Here is a 17,511-nt window from a genome sequence, read left to right on the forward strand (position 1 = left end):
TGTTTTGAAAGCAGCACTTTTGAAACTATTCATGGCAGTGCCTCAGTAGCATCTGCTGAAGTGGCTTATTTCCATGCCCCTTCTGAAAGGAAGAGGTCAGTGTAGCCATGGCCTAGGCATATTAGCTAAGGAAAAGGAAATGAGACATATTGGCTACGTCTACACGTGTATGCTACGTCGAAATAGCTTATTTCGATAAATAACATCTACACTTCCTCCAGGGCTGGGTTGACGTTGGGCAGCACCACATCAAAATAGGCACTGCAGGGGAGCGTCTACATGCCAAAGTAGCAAACATCGAAATAAGGGTGCCAGGAACAGCTGCAGACAGGGTCACAGGGCGGACTAGCACTTCCAGGGCAACAGCTAGCCGCTCCCTTAAAGTGCCCCTCCCAGACACACTCAGCCTGCACAGCATGCGGTCTGCAGAGCCATAGGCACGCACACCTCAGCGACGCAGTTATGGACACCCAGCAGCAGCAGCAGCCAGAGGTCCACCCAGCCGCCCCTGCAGGAGCAGTGCTCGCCCTGCTCAATGCCATGCAGGAGGCAGCTGATCACATTCTAGCCACAGAAAAGGAGCTGCCCCCAGGGGAGGAGGAAGCAACCCCAGACCCTGCAGCCCCCCGCCTCCCCCCACCCCACACGCCGCCGGCTGTGGAGCTACACCACGACCACCGACTGGTGGGAGCGGTTGGTGCTCAGAGAGTGGGACGACGACTGCTGGCTCAGAAACTTTAGGATGAGCCGGCAGAAGTTTCTGGAGCTCTGCCAGTGGCTCACCCCCGCACTCAGGCACCAGGACACCTTCATGCGGCGTGCCCTCAGCGTGGAGAAATGGGTCGGCACTCCAGACAGCTACCGATCCGTGGGCCAGCAGTTTGGCGTCGGCAGGCCACCATCGGGGCTGTCCTCATGGAGGTAAAAGGACCCACGGGGAGGGGGAGGCAGCCCTGGCAGGGGAGGGACAGACACACCCTGCACACCCCTCCTTATTGATGTTCTCCCATGTCCTTCCCCGGCAGGTCGTCCGCGCCATCAACGCCCTGCTCCTCCACAGGCTCGTGCAGCTTGGGGACCCAGATGCCGCCATTGTGGGGTTTGCCACCCTTACACGGGCCATCTGTCAGCCAGCCAGGAGCGCGTCAACATGCGCCTGAAACACGCGCGCCAGGTGGTTGAGCACACATTTGGCCTCCTCAAAGGGCGCTGGAGGTGTCTCCTCACCCGCCTTGATGCGGGCCTCACCAACATCCCCCAGACTGTGGGCATGTGCAGCGCCCTCCACAACCTGGGGGAGAGCAAGGGGGAGGCATTCTTTCAGGGTTGGGCTGTGGAGGCTGGCAGGGCCGACGTGCAGCCACCTGCTGCCCCCAGTCACCAGGTGGACCCCGAGGGGATCCAGGTCCGGGAGGCCCTGTGGGCCTATTTCGACGAGGCCGCGGGATGAATGCTGGCAGGCCCCCCACTGCACCTCCCCATCCTCCACAACAGTCCCTGCCCCTACACCCACACCACAGAGCACCCAAGAGCACACCCCCCGACTTTTCTTGCAAATAAAAATAGACCTGTTGTTCGTGAAACCACCAAACGCTGAATTCTTCTTCTTCTTATATTATTTACAACAAACATAAATATTATATATATTATAATGATGATAAGCAAAAAAAAGGGGAAGACAAGGAAGGGGAGAGCTATTTACATGGGGGGCAGGTATCATAACGTAACAGGGGTCTAATACAAACTACATACAAAACACAAGTAAAAGGGGATATGTACAAAGGGGGTGGGGCCACGTCCTGGGCCCCGCACCCCCGAATGTCCAGCGCTGGGGGTGGGCAGCCGCGACCCACGCCTCGGCCTCAGCCCTGGCCGGGGCTGGCTGGGGGCCGGGCGGACCGGCAGATATGGCTGGCGGGTGTCAGCAGGCCCCAGGTCCCCCTCAGCAGATGGCCCCTCGGTGGCGGATGGTGGTGGGATGGCGGGTGGAGCAGCGGGTGGAGCAGGCAGGGCAGGCAGAGCGGCGGCCAGCACGGCACAGGGGGCCAGGTAGTCCGCGATGCGCTCAAATGTGTGCATAAAGGCCCCCCATGCCTCCTGGCACCAGGCCAGCGCCTGCTTCTGCAGATGGAGCCGCCGCTCCTCCACCCGCAGGTGCTGCTCTGAGACCTCCAGCTGCCGCCGGAGGATCGCCCGCAGCTGGGGGTCCGTTGCCGTCCTCGGATGGTGCTGGGTCCGCCGTCGTCCCCGCTCTGGGGCTGGTCGGTGCTCTGCCGAGGGGCTGGCCTGGATCAATGGCCCCAGTGGGCTCTCCGGGACCACTGACACCTCGCCGGCGCTCTCCGGTCCCTCCGATGGTGCAGCTGTGAAACACAGGGGGGAAGAAGAGTGGAGACAGCCGTTAGTGTGGGCCCCGAGCCGTGGTCCCTTTCCCCCAACCCCTCTGCTGCAGGTTCCCCATCCCCGTCCCCAGGAGATGCTGCTGCTGCTGCTGTGTTTCCCGCCCCCTCCCCTTGGGGGACCCTAGGTCCCACTCCCCCCATCCCCAGGGATGGGGCATGGCACTGTCCTGCTGCGGGGGCAGGGGCTGATGCACTCTTCTGAGGGACATGCCACTGCTGTCCTTGGGGCCATGGTCATCTGGGCATGTGGAGGGCCTTGGTCATGTCTGTTGCCCCCATCCCTCAACCCCGGGGGTGTGCACCGGGGGGGTACATACCTGACGGTCTGCTCCCACGGTCGGGGGACTCCCAGTGGGCAGATGCCCTGCTGGAGCTCCAGGACGGGATGGCGACCCAGAGCCCCCCATCACTGGAGGAGGATCCCCCCTCCTCCTCCTCCTCCTCCTCCTCCGGTGTCCCGGGGTGGGCTCCTGGGGGGGCCCCTGGGGTGCGGGGCTTGTCTCCGGGGTGGACTCCGCCTCCGGGGCCTGCTGGGGCTCCTTGGCCGAGGTGTCAAGAGTGGCCGGAGGGGAGGAGGTGTGCTGGGGGCCCAGGATGGTCCTGAGCTCCCTGTAAAAGGAACAAGTGATGGGGGCAGCCCCAGATCGGCTGGCCACATCCCGGGCCCAGGCGTAAGCCTGCTGCAGCTCCTTCACCTTACTTCTGACGTGGTCAGGAGTGCGGGCAGGGTGACCCCGGGTGGCCAGGCCCTCGGCCAGCCGAGCAAACGCATCTGCATTCTGCCTCTTGCTCCCCATTACCTGGTGCACCTCCTCCTGACTCCAGAGCCCCAGCAGGTCCCGGAGCTCAGCCTCTGTCCAGGAGGGGCCCCGCTGCCTCTTCCCCAGCTGGCTGCCAGCCTGGGAGCCCTGGCTTCCCTTGGGGTGGGTGCCCTGGGGGTGCTTGGGGGGCTGGCTGGCTGCCATCGCTGCGGGGGGGGGGGTGGACTGCGGCTGCTGTGAGACGTGCAGGCTGGCCGCGTGGCTGTGCTGCCACCTGCATGCTGTCTCAGCTTCCTGCACAGGAAGGCAGGGGGCGGGGACCTTTAAGGGGCCGCTGCACGTGGCGACCATTGAGCTCAGGGGCTGGAGAGAGCGTCTCTCAACCCCTCAGCTGATGGCCGCTATGGCGGACCCCGCTATTTCGATGTTGTGGGATGCGCATTGGCTACACGTGCCCTACTTCGACGCTGAACGTCGAAGTAGGGAGCTATTCCCATCCCCTCATGAGGATAGCGACTTCAGCGTCTCGCAGCCTTATGTCGATGTCAACTTCGAAATAGCACCTGCCACGTGTAGACGTGGCGGGCGCTATTTCGAATTTGGCGCGGCTACGTTGAAGTAGCCGGCACATGTAGACGCGGCTATTGAGAGGTTAAAGCAGGTAAAGTGTATGTAAAGCAGAGTCACAATCTATGATTAAAAAGAAAGCAGTGATGTAGTAATCTGACAGATCCCCAAAAGACTTTTAGGGAGTAGTTCAGGGGATCTTCACCTTCTCTGTTGGTTATTCTGTCCTGTTAGTCTCAAAATAATCTACAAAGAATTTTTCCTCATATCCACACTTATAGCTTCCCACAGAAACTAAGCTGACAGCAACCTTTCCCAAATAGCTACCTTCTTCATGGAGCCAGAGGAGGAATACACTGACCAAAATTTTGATTTCACACACCATTTGCTTTCCATAAGCAGGAGTTAGTGATTTCTTGTAAAAGGTGTTTATTAACATTTCACAAGGCTTCTTTCCTGTTTGATGGATTACTTTGTAAAAGGGGTCTATACAATGCAAATGTGTGCTGTTATGGAATAACAGAATTTTAAAAGGGCATGCGACAACCCACTCATTTTTTGAAGTTTAAACATTAAACACATTCTTCCACACTTTAATATCTACTTCTAACTAGAAGAACACATAAGTGAGCTGTTTCGTCTCTCAACTGTGAGTTTGTCAGTTCTCAGCTGACCCCTAATCCTTGGCCACCGCTGTCACTTGGATTGCCAGCATAACATTATCTCCCAGATGTTTTCAAATGGAAAACCAGGGCAGAGATCTTAAATAACTTGTTTAATAACTATTCTCCAAGCAGATGAATGGTTTCAGTGTCCATCTAAAGCGGCTTTCAAACTACAGCACATGTACCTCTGAGGGCAGGGTACATCTGAGGGCATATGAAAAAATCCTGTAATGGTCGACAACATGTTATCCATTACAGACCTTTTATTCCCTATTTTCATGGATATATAGTAATGCTTTCTTAGACGGGTATACACTATAGAATACATTATTTGAAAAGTGGTACTCTTCTCAAACCACCGTTCTTTACAGTACCAGCTCTTTTAAAAGGTACAAAGGGGCCAGAGAAGGTTAGCAATCTCAGCCAGTCATTTTACTTTACACAAAACCTCAGTTAGTCAAGTGTGGGGGTGGGAAGGAATCAGACTCACAATTACAGCTAAAAGAATGGCAAAAGAAGCACATATTTCATGACAACAAAGACAAAGAATGACTTCTAGATCAGTACCAGGCCAGTCTTCTAGCTAAGGATATCAGACAGTTGGAAACAAGCAACAGCTTATTAAGGGCTAACAAAAATTAGTTACCAGGTAAAAGGGGACATTTGGTGAAATATGTACTGAGTTCTTCTGGGTTTACTGTAAAGTAGTGCCTTATGCTATAAAAGTCAAACTTTATGAGTTTAAAATTTGTGTGTTGTGTTTATGACCTTCTCCTCTGTTTACTGACTCACCCAAATCTCTGTTATTATTAGATAAATCACAATTTTGTTTGTTAACCAGGGATTACAGCAAGCATAGTGGCTCTCTAAAATGTTACCAAAGCTCAGCACTTTGACGTTAATTACCACAACATTTAGACAACTCTCAGCAAGTTAAATCATTCACTAGAGACCTCTCCTTCCCTAGACCTTGCTGACATTTTATGTTTTTGCTATCAGTTCACTCATATATCTTACATATAAACCTTGTTTTCCCTTTTCCTCAACATCACAATCACTGCAATTTTTGACTTGCATCTCTTTCTCCTCACTCATTATAACTGTCACTAAATCTATCCATTTATTGCTATCAATACACTGGAACCCCTTTATTCTGGCAACCGGGCAATAGGGTGTGCCAGATTATGGAATTTTCCAAAGGGCACTGGTAGTGGGGGCACAGGGTTTGCAAGAGAGGGAAGATGGGTAAGGGGCATAGGGTGGTGTGATTACTCAGCACCCTGCTCTTGGGGGTATATGTGACTCTGCAACCCCCACCACTCACAGGCACCACCCTCACCTCTATGGTAACAGTGGGGAAAAATCTCTGAGAATTGTCTCCCTGTACTTCCATTCTGCCAGGTGGAGATGAGGGATTCACCACTAGACTGGATTTCAGAGACTGGATTTTGGTTTTGAGTTTCTGCCACTGACCTGCTCTGTAACTTTGGGTAAGGCACATTAACTGGCTGTGTTACTGTTCCTCATCCCACCCTTAATATGTCTTGTCTATTTAGACTGTAAGCTGCTTTAGAAAAGAAAAGAAAAGAAAAGAAAAGAAAAGAAAAGAACAAATATGTGTTGTCTCATTTCATATCACTTCTCATGTCCCTGTTCATTCATTCTATTTCTCTCTACCTATTTCCATCTTTCAATTACAGCAGTAAAGAGCCGTGTAAGTGTAAGGAAATCCCAGGCATGTCTCCCTGGGTGTACAGGAGCTGCTCCTTTGGCTCTGTCAACCCAAAGTTTCCTGTACACGATAGGAACCCTCCAGTATCTGGAATGTGGCTATTTTGCAGCAGCAGAGAATTTCAAACCTTTTCTAATGCAGCCCAAGATTGGGCCTGTATTTGAGAATCTCTGCCTCATAAAATAAAACAAATAAAACCAAACGAATCCCCAGTGGAATCATAATGTGTCTGAGGAGACAATTAACCTTGGGTGAGTCACAGTCATTTTAACCTTGCCCATCAGACAGTGCAAAACAGTAGTGACCTTCATTTCCCATGGTCATTCTGAAGTAGTATTGTTATGGTCTAGACTGTTCTATTAATGCTTATGCTACCTCCTCTACTGCATGTTTGTCTACTCGTGCGACTGAATCATTATTACCTGTATTGCCTTTGCACTCAGGAGATGCCACCATAGACCAGGGCCCTGTTGTGCTGGGTCTTGTGCAAACAGAACAAAAAGAGGTTTACACTCCCAAGAGCATATAAGCTTGCCCTAAATGTCTATAATATAATAACAGTAGAGTGGTCTGAAATTTCCCTAAACAAAGTATGACATCTAGGTTAGAAGGTAGATTCTAATGTTTTGCATCCCAGTTACAGGGCAGGGGGGACATACAAATTATTGTTATTTTTTTAGGAATAAAAGCTATTTACACACAGTTTTAAGTGTTTTTGCTTGAAATACATAACACGTGCCCCCTCTGAAGTGCAGTGTTCCCAGGGCTGACTTCAAGTGAAAGAGCTGGGGGGAGGGGTAGCTCAGTGTTCTGAGCATTAGCCTGCTAAACTAGGTTTGTAACGTCAACCCTTAAGGGCACTGTTTAGGAATCTGGAAAGATAGCTTTTAAAGAAAAAAAAAAGCCCTGTCAGGGATGGTGCTTGCTCCTGCCAAGAAGACGGGGGCTGGACTTGACCTCCTGAGGTCCCTTCCAGCTCTAAAGATGTATATCTCCATTTATTTATTTAACTTCTGAGCCCAGTTACGACCTCTGAAAAGGCAAAGCTTACATTTGCAGTGTGATGACGTTAGAGGCAGGGGATAAGTCTGTCCTTACATTTTTCCTGTGGTGGGACAATATCATATTCTATCAATTTAAACTAAGCTTAACCCCCCTATTTATAGCATAACAGGGTAGAAGTAAAAACCCTGCATCAATTCACAGGTACAGTGACACCTCCCATACTGCAGCAATGTGCGTTGCCACAGGGTCTGGATATAAGTTTTGCCAGTTTGACAGCAAGTCCTGTTAGAGGCTGTTTAAAGAACAGGGAGTGATGTCCACCTGCCTTATCTAAGGGCAGATCAAGCCCCTGGCATTTATGTCATATTTTTCTCTTGCTATCTGAATGTCAGAGGTGGGTGGAGGATAGCTATGTGCTGTGCATTCAAAGGACACTAAAGAAGAAAAGTCCAAACACATTTTCAAACATCTTTCAGTGTCTTGATTTTAGCTTTCAAAAAAGAAATTCTCAAAGAAAAGGAAGGACAAAGAATTGTTTTGAATCAGATATTTTCAGTCATAATATAATACGCTTTTCCCCATTTGCTAGTTAAAAAAAAAAAGTCTTGATTTTCTTTTCCAGTGTTAGCAGAACTAACAGATAACACTTTGAAGAGGTAAAATGGTCTTAACGTGGCAAGATCTGTGAGTATCTAAACTGTGACAAAGAGCTCCCCTGAGCCTGCTGATCCCTTACTTCCCTGTGGGTAACAGCTACCGTGAAGCCAAACTAATCTGTGCAAGAGGGACAATAACATACAAACATACTGGAGAGTTAAGTTTTCATAGTTGAAGAGCCTCTCATCTCTTGCCAGGCAATAGGGAAAGGTGACACTGGGCATTGTTCTAACTGAACAGAAAGTGACCAAACCAAACCCTCAGGAATTATTTGGTACATCTACACAGCCCACAGCTGCCAGCATTCCTGGCTGGGTCAGACTTGGCCTTGCAGGGATCCTGCTAGTGCTCTAAAAATAGTTGTGTAGGCAGTTCTTTGAAGCTGCAGCTTGGGCAGGAGCTGGGACTCTGAAGCTTTCCCTTCCACCTCAGGTCTGAGCTCAAGCCACAGCTTCAGAGAGCTGTGTAAGCAGAGAGTTTTACAGAACTAGTGTGAGCCCCATATGTCCAAGTCTGTCAACCCAGTCCAGGAGACTCAGCCATGGGGTGGGTAGATGTACCCATTCAAACTTAATGGTCATTGGCTTTGTTCTCATCCTGCACATGGGGTAAACTTCCCCTTCTCTATATAGGCAGCTTCTACACTAGAAAGCTCTTTAGGAAAAAATGGGCCTTTTCTGAGAGCACCTGAGAAAGAATACAAAATGTACCCTTTTGATCTGCAATTGAAAGAAAGCAGCACTTTTCCCAGTGGCCCTCTTCCTTTCCCAGATGAGGAACAGTGCCTTTTCCCTGAAAGATTCTTTAGGAAAAAAAATGTTTGTAGATGCCCAGGGACCCTTTTTGTGAAAGAGCAGTCCTCATAGTGCTGGATTTTTCGATCCCTGGCCTGTTCTTTCGAAAGAGTGAGGGCTGTGTGGGTGCTCTCTGTCGAAAGGGCTATTTTTTCAACCTGCTTTTGTGTGTGTGGACGTGCTCTTTCGAAAGAAGTTTTTTTCAGCGGAGATCTTCCAGAAGAAGTTCTATCAAAAGATTGCTGTAGGGTAGATGCAGCATGTAAAGTCACCTCTACACTCGCAGGTTCTTTCGGAAAAGCAGGCCTTTTTTCGAAAGCACGTGTGTAGCATCCAGAAACAAAATGCGCTTTTGAATTCCTTTTGAACGAACACAGCGCTTCTTCTGGGGGCCCTCTTCCTCTCCCAGGCCAGGAAGAGTGCCTTCTTTCAAAAGACTCTTTTGAAAGGGTGTGTGTAGACACTCCTCAGGCCCCTCTTTTGAAAGAGTGGTCCACCATAGCCCTGGCCAGCTGGAGTGTGGAGACGTCCTAGATAGCACTAGCAGAGCTCTATGCTCCCTGTGTCTGGCTGCCTTAAAGTTACAGGAAGGCCCACAAACCCTGTGGCAGGAAGCTGAGTGTGCACTGGCAGGGAGCACATCATCCCAGCACTGCATGATCTCACACCTCACCCATGAAGTGATATGAGTGACCATGGCCCAGAGCCTGCCACTGTGTGACATCCAGGGAGCCATCAGAGGGGCCCCAGGAGCTCAACCCAGCTGCCAGGTGGAGGCTGAGCTGCAACACCTCCTCACCCTGTGGGAGGCTCATAGAATCATAGGACTGGAAGGGACCTTGAGAGGCCATCAGGTCCAGCCCCCTGCCCCAATGACAGGACCAAGTACTGCCTGAAGAAGATGGGTGTTAATACATAGATGGAGGTGCACATCTCCTAGAGCTGGAACGGATGGCAGAGGTCCCCTAGTTCAATCCCCTACCCTTTTGGCAGGACCAAGCACCACCCTTGGCATCTATTTGCCCCACTCCCTAAATGGTCTCAGGAACTGAGCTCACTATGTGGGGTTTAGCAGGCCAATGCTCAAACCACTGAGCTACCTGTCTTGCCAGTAGTGAGAGCTGAAGAGATCCTGAAGCTGACAGTGGGGAGAATGTGGAATGCCATCACCTATAGTCGGTTGGCCACCAGCCTGGCAGCCCCTGGACACCCCTGCCACACATTGGAGCAGGTCCACTCCATGGTGAAAGAGCTGCAGCAGGGGTATGTGTGGACCAGGGATACTTCCAGGCACTCAGGGGCAGGACTGGCACCCTGCCTCCACTACAGGGAGCTGCACGGCCTCCTCACGGGTGAGGACAGCTCCGTCCCCACCCAAGCCCCATTGACACAGTGACCCAGGAGCCCTCACCAGCACCGGAGGTGGTGGAGGAGATGGCCCAGGGCCAGCTGGGACCCCCAGCTCACCCCAGCCAACCGGGGTCAGATCCAGAGGCCTGTCAGACAGCGGGTCCTCCGATGGGGCCTTAGTCATTTCCATCCCTTCAGGGACCTCCATCCAGGTGACCTCCAGTTGGGCTTCCCTCAACATCGGTTCCCCCCAAACCCTCCAGTAAGTTCCCAGCATATTGCACACCAAAAGGGTGTGGGGGAGGGGGACACCTGCCCCTGCCATGGCTCAAAGTGAGCCAGCTACCGGGGGGCTGGCACAACTCCATACACACCATTGAGGGATGTGCCACAGCATATGGGCATGCCTGCAGGTGGCAGTCAGCACCAACACCCGTGGATAGCACCATGAGCCATGGCCACATGAAGGGAGGATGCAAGGCCACACCCGGTGCACCAGCCAACCACGTGGGGACCGCTGTGTGCTCGGACTCCCCTGCTTGCCCGCTAGCCTGTTGCCCAGAATGGGGCAGGGGGCCTGCAAGGTTGAGCCCCATCCCCAAGGCAGCGCTGGGTCCATGGGTGGCAGGGACTGCCATGAGGTGCACACATGCCACCACTCCCAGAACATCCCCATCCCCCTGCCTAGGGGTGGGGGCTGCTGTCGACGGTGGTTGGGAGTCATGGCCCTCGGGGCTGGGATGCAGGGCTGACAGTTCATTCTTCTTCCTACCTTTCACACCTTTCTGTTTAGAATAGACATGTAGCTTTCATTCTTTTTACATATTTCCTTTGCCATACGTTATAATAATAGTAATAATAATAATAATAATAATACAGTGGCTACATCCTTTGCTCCCTTGTTCATGTATTCATCAGTGAATATCACATTCTAGAGTGAGTCTCTTCACCTGCTCTATGTCCTGACTATAATTATCAAATTAAGAACACATATGCAGGTTTTGTATCTGTGACATGCTGCTGTTGCTCTTTCTAAGTATTCTTTGTTTTCTGTTTGGAGCCTGATCTTCCTTTCCTCCCACCATCTACATCTGCTGCACTTTTAGCATCAGAAACAAGCTGCAGCATTACTGCTGGCACCATCTCAAAGGCTTTCCTCAACGCTAGACAAACTGCCATATGTGAGTTGACAGGGACTGAGGAACAGTTAGACTTGTTATAACAGTTTGAACTGTGAGTCACTGGTGGTGGAAACTGTGCTGCAAAGAGAAAAACATTGAACCATTTTCTAAAGATGGTCAGAGTGTGGATTTGCCCTTCTATCCTCTGGAAGAGTCCTCCAGAGATAAAGCCCCATGCAAAAGACACCTTCCTTCCCAGCTCTTGCATGCCTCAACCTTGAGTTTGTGATCTGCCTTGTCCCCAAAGAGCACTGCTATGTTTCATTGATTAAAATTCAGTCTTTGATCTTGCTGTGGATTGATCTATTAATTGCTTTGAAAATTAGGATCAAGACCCTAAACGGAGTCCAGTAGAGAGACTTCAGTATCATCATGATGTGCCCATAGTAAGCATAGTGAAGGTGGACAGCTGTTTTCTCTTGCCTGTGCAGCATCTTTATGTTCACCTTTGAATACAGCGAGTTACAGTAATCTGTCTAGAGGATTCAGTATGGCAGGTCATTGCCAAGGAAAGGGATGACATTTCCTAGCTAGAGTCACCATCTTATTCACTGCTGGTAATGAGATCCTGAGACATTCCCTGATCTCCAAGGACCTTCCCTTATTGCTCACTCCTCTCTTCTCCTCCCCGCATCACTCGTAGCGCCATCTCAAGTAAGTGGTGGCCCTAGGTGAGCAGAGGCTGGTGTGATTTATGTCCTAGCAGCTCTCCACATCCTGTGATAACCTGACTTTTGGTTCAGGTGCCATATAGAGTTGCCACATCCCCTTTTTCATTGAACTTTCCAGATGAAAATTGAATACCTGGAAAATCTAAATGGCACCTAGACAGAGAAGACAAAAACGGTCCAAGCAAAACCCACATGGGTGACAACCATACTTCTAGCAAGCTATAAGGTGAAATAATCATGATTGAAAACTGACCTCACCTGCTCACTCAAGCTCAGTGAGATGTCAGACAAGAACCTGGCACCTTGTACAAATTTGAATTGGAGCTTGATGCTCTGAGTGGGAGGTGGAGACAACATCTTGGCCAGCTCTTTGAAATGTTTTCCTTTCTGTGACCAGCAACACTTCAATCATGCCTGGGTTCAGATTATGCCAGTGGAAGTAATTGCCTGGAGGCACTCTTAACATTTTAGTCATTGTGCCGGGTGTGTCAGCTGCCAAAGAGTCAGCTGTGAGTTGAGTATCACTGGCATGCTGAGTCTGTGGCATCTCTCTATCTCTCCCACGCGTTCATGTAGATTTTGAAGTGGGAATAGGACGTGTTCTGCAGGTGATGGCTTTCAGAGAGTAGAAGCAGTCACTCAAGACCACTGTCTGAGTCTTGCGAGGGACAACTGAACCTACTTTGTATTGGGTCATCTAATTCTGCTGTGCCATATAGCTGTGTCAGTTGTAAGTTGTAGTTCACTGCATTTTCCAAAGAGCTCGGAAAGTGTGCTTCTCTGGAAGGCAATAATAATATTTCCCTTAGAAATGGGCATAGTCATTGTTCACTGGCTTTTATGTGCCAGGAGGAGCATGTGGATCTGCAGGCTTTTTGAGCTACAGTTTATGTGATGGGGACTAACACAGTCAGAGCTGGTGAGGCAGATAATACAATCTGGTCTGGAGTGGAATTTTCTTTCTCAGTTATTGCACTATATTATCTTGATCTTACAGGTGACAGATGCTGGCAAGTCTTTACAGTGGTTGTTGCTTAGGTCTGGTACCTTTTACACATTTTGCATTGTAGCCAGCTCAGCGTGTGAAATTGATCATGTTGCAGTTTCAAGATAACTGCCCCTGTATTCCTGCCCCCTACAGCCCTCTGTGGTCCACTCCAAAAGTGGCCCATCAAGATTCCAGACATCACAAGTCTCTGGGAAGGGCAATGGACCCTGGTTCAACTCCTTTCTGAGCTCCTTGAGGCTGCACATCTCTCTGTCTTACATAGTGTCAGCTTCACGAAGGAAGTCAGCCTAGTGGGTGGGGCCTGTGCTTTACTTTCTCTCTGAGAGGTCTGAGCAGTCAATTGAACATAGGATATAACATCGGCCTGCATATGTAGATCCAGAGGCTTCTGTGGGAGGATCTCTTGGTTTCCGTGTAGATTGTGAGATCTTCAGCTAAGAGAGGACTAAGTGGTCTTCCTACCAAAGAGAAGCACAGCTAGGGACTCTAACCATTTACACTCCACAAACTGTGTCTCCCTACAGGTGCTAGATCATGAGGGATTGTGGAAGATGAATGAGATTTCAATGAGGGACTTGGTCAGGGATCACTTCTAGGGTCCTTTCTGAGGGACTATAGACTCTACTCCTAATAAACTTGCCTTGTTGCCCACCAAGGATAGACTTAGCAGGAGCCAAATCTTCCCTTTCCTCCCCACCCTCTTTTCTTTCCTCTTCTTTTTTCTCTCGTTGTTTCTTTCTACAAGTGCTGGAGCAGATGACCAGTGTGACTGAAGACAGACGACCACCAAAAGACATGGTCAGTGACCACCACTGGTGCCCTCCCTGACAGACTCTGCTTTTCTAAAGTATCACTCGGACTCTCACCAAGGAGGCTCGTGGCCGGGGAGTCAACCATTTCCCCCACACCACCCCCAAGTCCTTGCTTCCCTCTCAGGTAACAGAGGAGACCATCCCCAGGACAGCGACCAACAGCAACTGTGACAAAGACAGACAACCGAAGAAGGACGTCATCAGGGATCGATCCTGCTGCTTTTCCTGATCCACAGTTAGACTCTGCTTTTATGAAACTTTTACTTGTACTCCCACCGAGGAGGGACACGACCAGGGCTTCAGCCACATTCCTCCTGAGGTCTTGTTTCCCTCTAAGGTGACAGAGGAGTCCGTCCCCAGGACTTCAATGGATTACAGCCAGACAGAAGGGCATGAGATGACCAATGAGGGACATAACTGAAGACAACAAGGGATCATACTGGGGACTCATTGGAACCTGACTGGGGGATGAGAGACAGCCACCGAGGGACATGACTGGAAATGATGAGTGACCATGTCAGGGGAAGCATTGGCTTCCATACCTGATGGACTGAGTTAAACTGGACTAAGATTTTTATTTTTATTTTTTTTAAATCTTAAGACATCCCCAATAGAAGCAAGTTCTTCCATTACTCTATTTACTTATGGCGATAGACTAAGACTCTGCTGTATGTTATGAAGGTTTGCCTAGGGGTTACTTATTGTCTTAAGAGTAATTAACAAAACATGTATCTAGTGCAAGGCAGGCTATGGTGTATACTCATTAACCATATCAAATGCTTGTTATTGCTGTAACCCACTTATGCACTGTGGATGACTTACACATGCTTTCTTTCTTATCCTGTGCAATTTGGCTTTGTTTGGTTGTAACATTTTCTTAATAAAATTCCATTGCTGAGATTGTTTATGAGATGGCTGAGGCCTCAGGGAAAAAGAAATCTGGAGACTTCCAGTTCCATGCTGGACTTAGTGCTGACTTATTTCAGGTAGTTGACAGAGTTTCCATCTGGAGATATTTGAATTATGTGGAGATTTAGGTTCTTCTTAAACTTCACCTCACAGATCATGTGGAAGCACTCGGATGTTTTTGTTTCTTGGATGGAACATTTTCTGCATCACAATTTTCTTGGAAACCATTTGCCCAGTTCCATTCTGTTGCTTGATCATCTTAAACATAATCTTGCTTAAATGTACCCAGAGATATTTTTTTCTTTTTTAAAACAATCCTTCAGTTAATTTCTTGTTCTTCATCGTCATATGATAACACCTTTATTTATTACCTGATTTCTTTCTTTTTGGTAGCAATTTTAACTTAATAAGGGGGAAATATCACATGTATCAGGTTTTCCTAGTGTAAGCAAGTCTAATTTTGCATAGAATTACCATATATTTTTAGGGATGGAAAATGAATATTTTAGAGATGCTTCTTAACATCTAGGTTGGTTACATCTCTTGTCATGGTCACTTTTGTATGTGGGTCAAAAGAAAGCCACATTAGGCTTGATTCACCAGTGAATTATTCTAGTTTTATAGTATCTGATGTAACTTGGTTTATTCCAATGGATTTACATGGATGTAAAACTGGAATAATGCAGAGTAAAATGGCCCCTGTCTGTCTGACTTCCCGGTAATGAAATTTTTTATTCTTTGCCGTGTATATGTTACTTCTTCCTAATGAGGTTATTTTCTTCCTTTACTTAGTACCATATTAATTTTAGAAAATGTGGTGAAAAAGTTGGGTGAAACTCCATCTTAATGGCTTATATTTCCACGTGGGTTCAGATCTCCTGAATTTCACCTTAATTTCCAGGAGTGCAAACCAAGCAGCAACCAAATTTCACCTAGATTCAGGTCAAAATGACGTGAAATGGCAAATATTCCAAGATTTTGATGCAAAAGCATGAACTGAGGTGGCCTGCTTGAAAACAGGCCCATGTTCAGTTAAAAGGTTGGTGAATACCAACAGATCTTACCTATTCAGATGTTTGAATTTCTTATTAACTCTAAAAAGCAAGTGAATATCTCAATTTGGAGGTTCACTGTGAATATCTGGTAAAGTTGTAGTGCAAAACTGCACAGGTAGGTAACAATACAAAGATAGAATTTTAGTACTGTATGCCTTGATGATTTGTACAAGTCCTAGAGTTGAATTTGATTCCTAACCTTAATAATAAATAAATTACTAAAACTTACTAACTGGTTTTATGGAGACATAAATTCAAACATCGTGCAGTTTAGGTGTGAGTGAAAGGTATTTCAAGGTTATATGTTGTCCACAAATGCAGAAGACCTTTTAAACTTAATCTACATTCAGGCTTGTCTCTACGAGTTAGATGCTCGAGCCAAGGGTTTGTCTAAGCTGATGGTTTGGCTTGACAATGATGTAGAAGTTCATGATATTATGTGTTTTATTCTGTGCCCATAATGCAAGGCACTCAGTGAAATCAATGGTAGGTAAATGTAGATGAACTAAAGGAAATATTTCTTCACACAGCCTCTGGTATTCACTGCTGGAGGAACTCAGGGTATCATGTCCTATAGTTAGATGAAAAAATGGTACTACCAATAACAACATTTGAAGTTAAGCATGATCACTGTCCCAGGTAATCACATCTAATGTACTGTGTTCTCTGTTGTTCACTGTAGGTGTCGGGCATGAATGTTGAATCTATATAGAGTACTGCATAAATAACCAAGTGCATTGTGGGTTTTTAATTTTTTTGATTCTGCATCAGCATCAGGCAGTGGTGCATCCAGAAGCAGGAAACTACACTTGAAACACCAGTGGTCCAATGTAGCTCAACACTCTGTTCATAGAATCTCATTCTTAACTGGCTTTAATTTGCGTCTGCAATAGTCAAGGTCTGCTTTGGACAGATGCCAATGTCAACTCTGAAAATGACAATAAGAGCATTTAGGCCTATAAACATATCAGCAAATGCTTGTCTTGCACATGACTTGCCTAATTCTTGTGCATTGTTAGGCTGGGCAGCGTCATTAAATAGCTTGGCACAACATCATTAAGTAGTTTGTCACAGTCAGATATATTGTCTGCAATCAGATGGCCAGCAATTGCACGATTTTATTTGGGTTTTGATTTACATGCTGTTGTGAAATGGTTCCATTTATTTCATTTGACATGGCAATGAAGAAGACAGTTGGGATGCTGCATTTTGTGTGGCTAGTCTAATGTTGTATTAAAGAACATTGTTTTTTTGGTTTGAACATATTTGAGTTTGAGTGGGGACAATAAAGGAGGAAGGATGTACCCTGCTGGTTTCTGGGATACTCCTGATCACAGGAGCCCAAAGACCCAGACTATTCTCCAGGTGACTCACCGATGGTGAAGACTGAGGGTGATGCCAGGTCACCACCACTGAAGGAGCTGCTGCCTGTTCAACATCCCAGCCCAGCCCATAGGGAAGCCTGGCCATAGATGACTGATATTTTGCCCTACCCAGAGTACTAACTACCCCACTTCAGTTGCCTGCTCCACCCTGGAAGCTGCAGGGTCATGAGTTTATTTGCTTCCTTTGTTTGAGCCTAGAGGCTGCAGGGCCATAGGCTTATTGTTTATTTTGTTTTGCCCCAACCAGGAGTCAATGACTGATATCTTGTACTTCCTGGAGCGCTAACTCTCAGTGCAATTGTGTACACCAGCCTGAGGGATGCACGGCCATAGGCTGCTTGTTTGTTTTTCCCTGCCCTGTGGTTGCAGACAGCTTGCTGTTGCATCCAACTCAGAATTAATTCCCTGGACTTTTGGTTGTTCTGTTGCCCTAGCAGGGAAGTTCTCAGGTTCCTGATTACTTGACTGGTCCCATACTGGACTGACAGGGCACCCCAGCTCAGCCCTGAATGCCACAATACAATTTCAAGCACCAAAAGAGGGTGGAGCTTTAAGC

This window comes from Carettochelys insculpta, chromosome 1 (assembly GCF_033958435.1).
Source record: "Carettochelys insculpta isolate YL-2023 chromosome 1, ASM3395843v1, whole genome shotgun sequence".
NCBI lineage: Eukaryota > Metazoa > Chordata > Testudines > Carettochelyidae > Carettochelys > Carettochelys insculpta.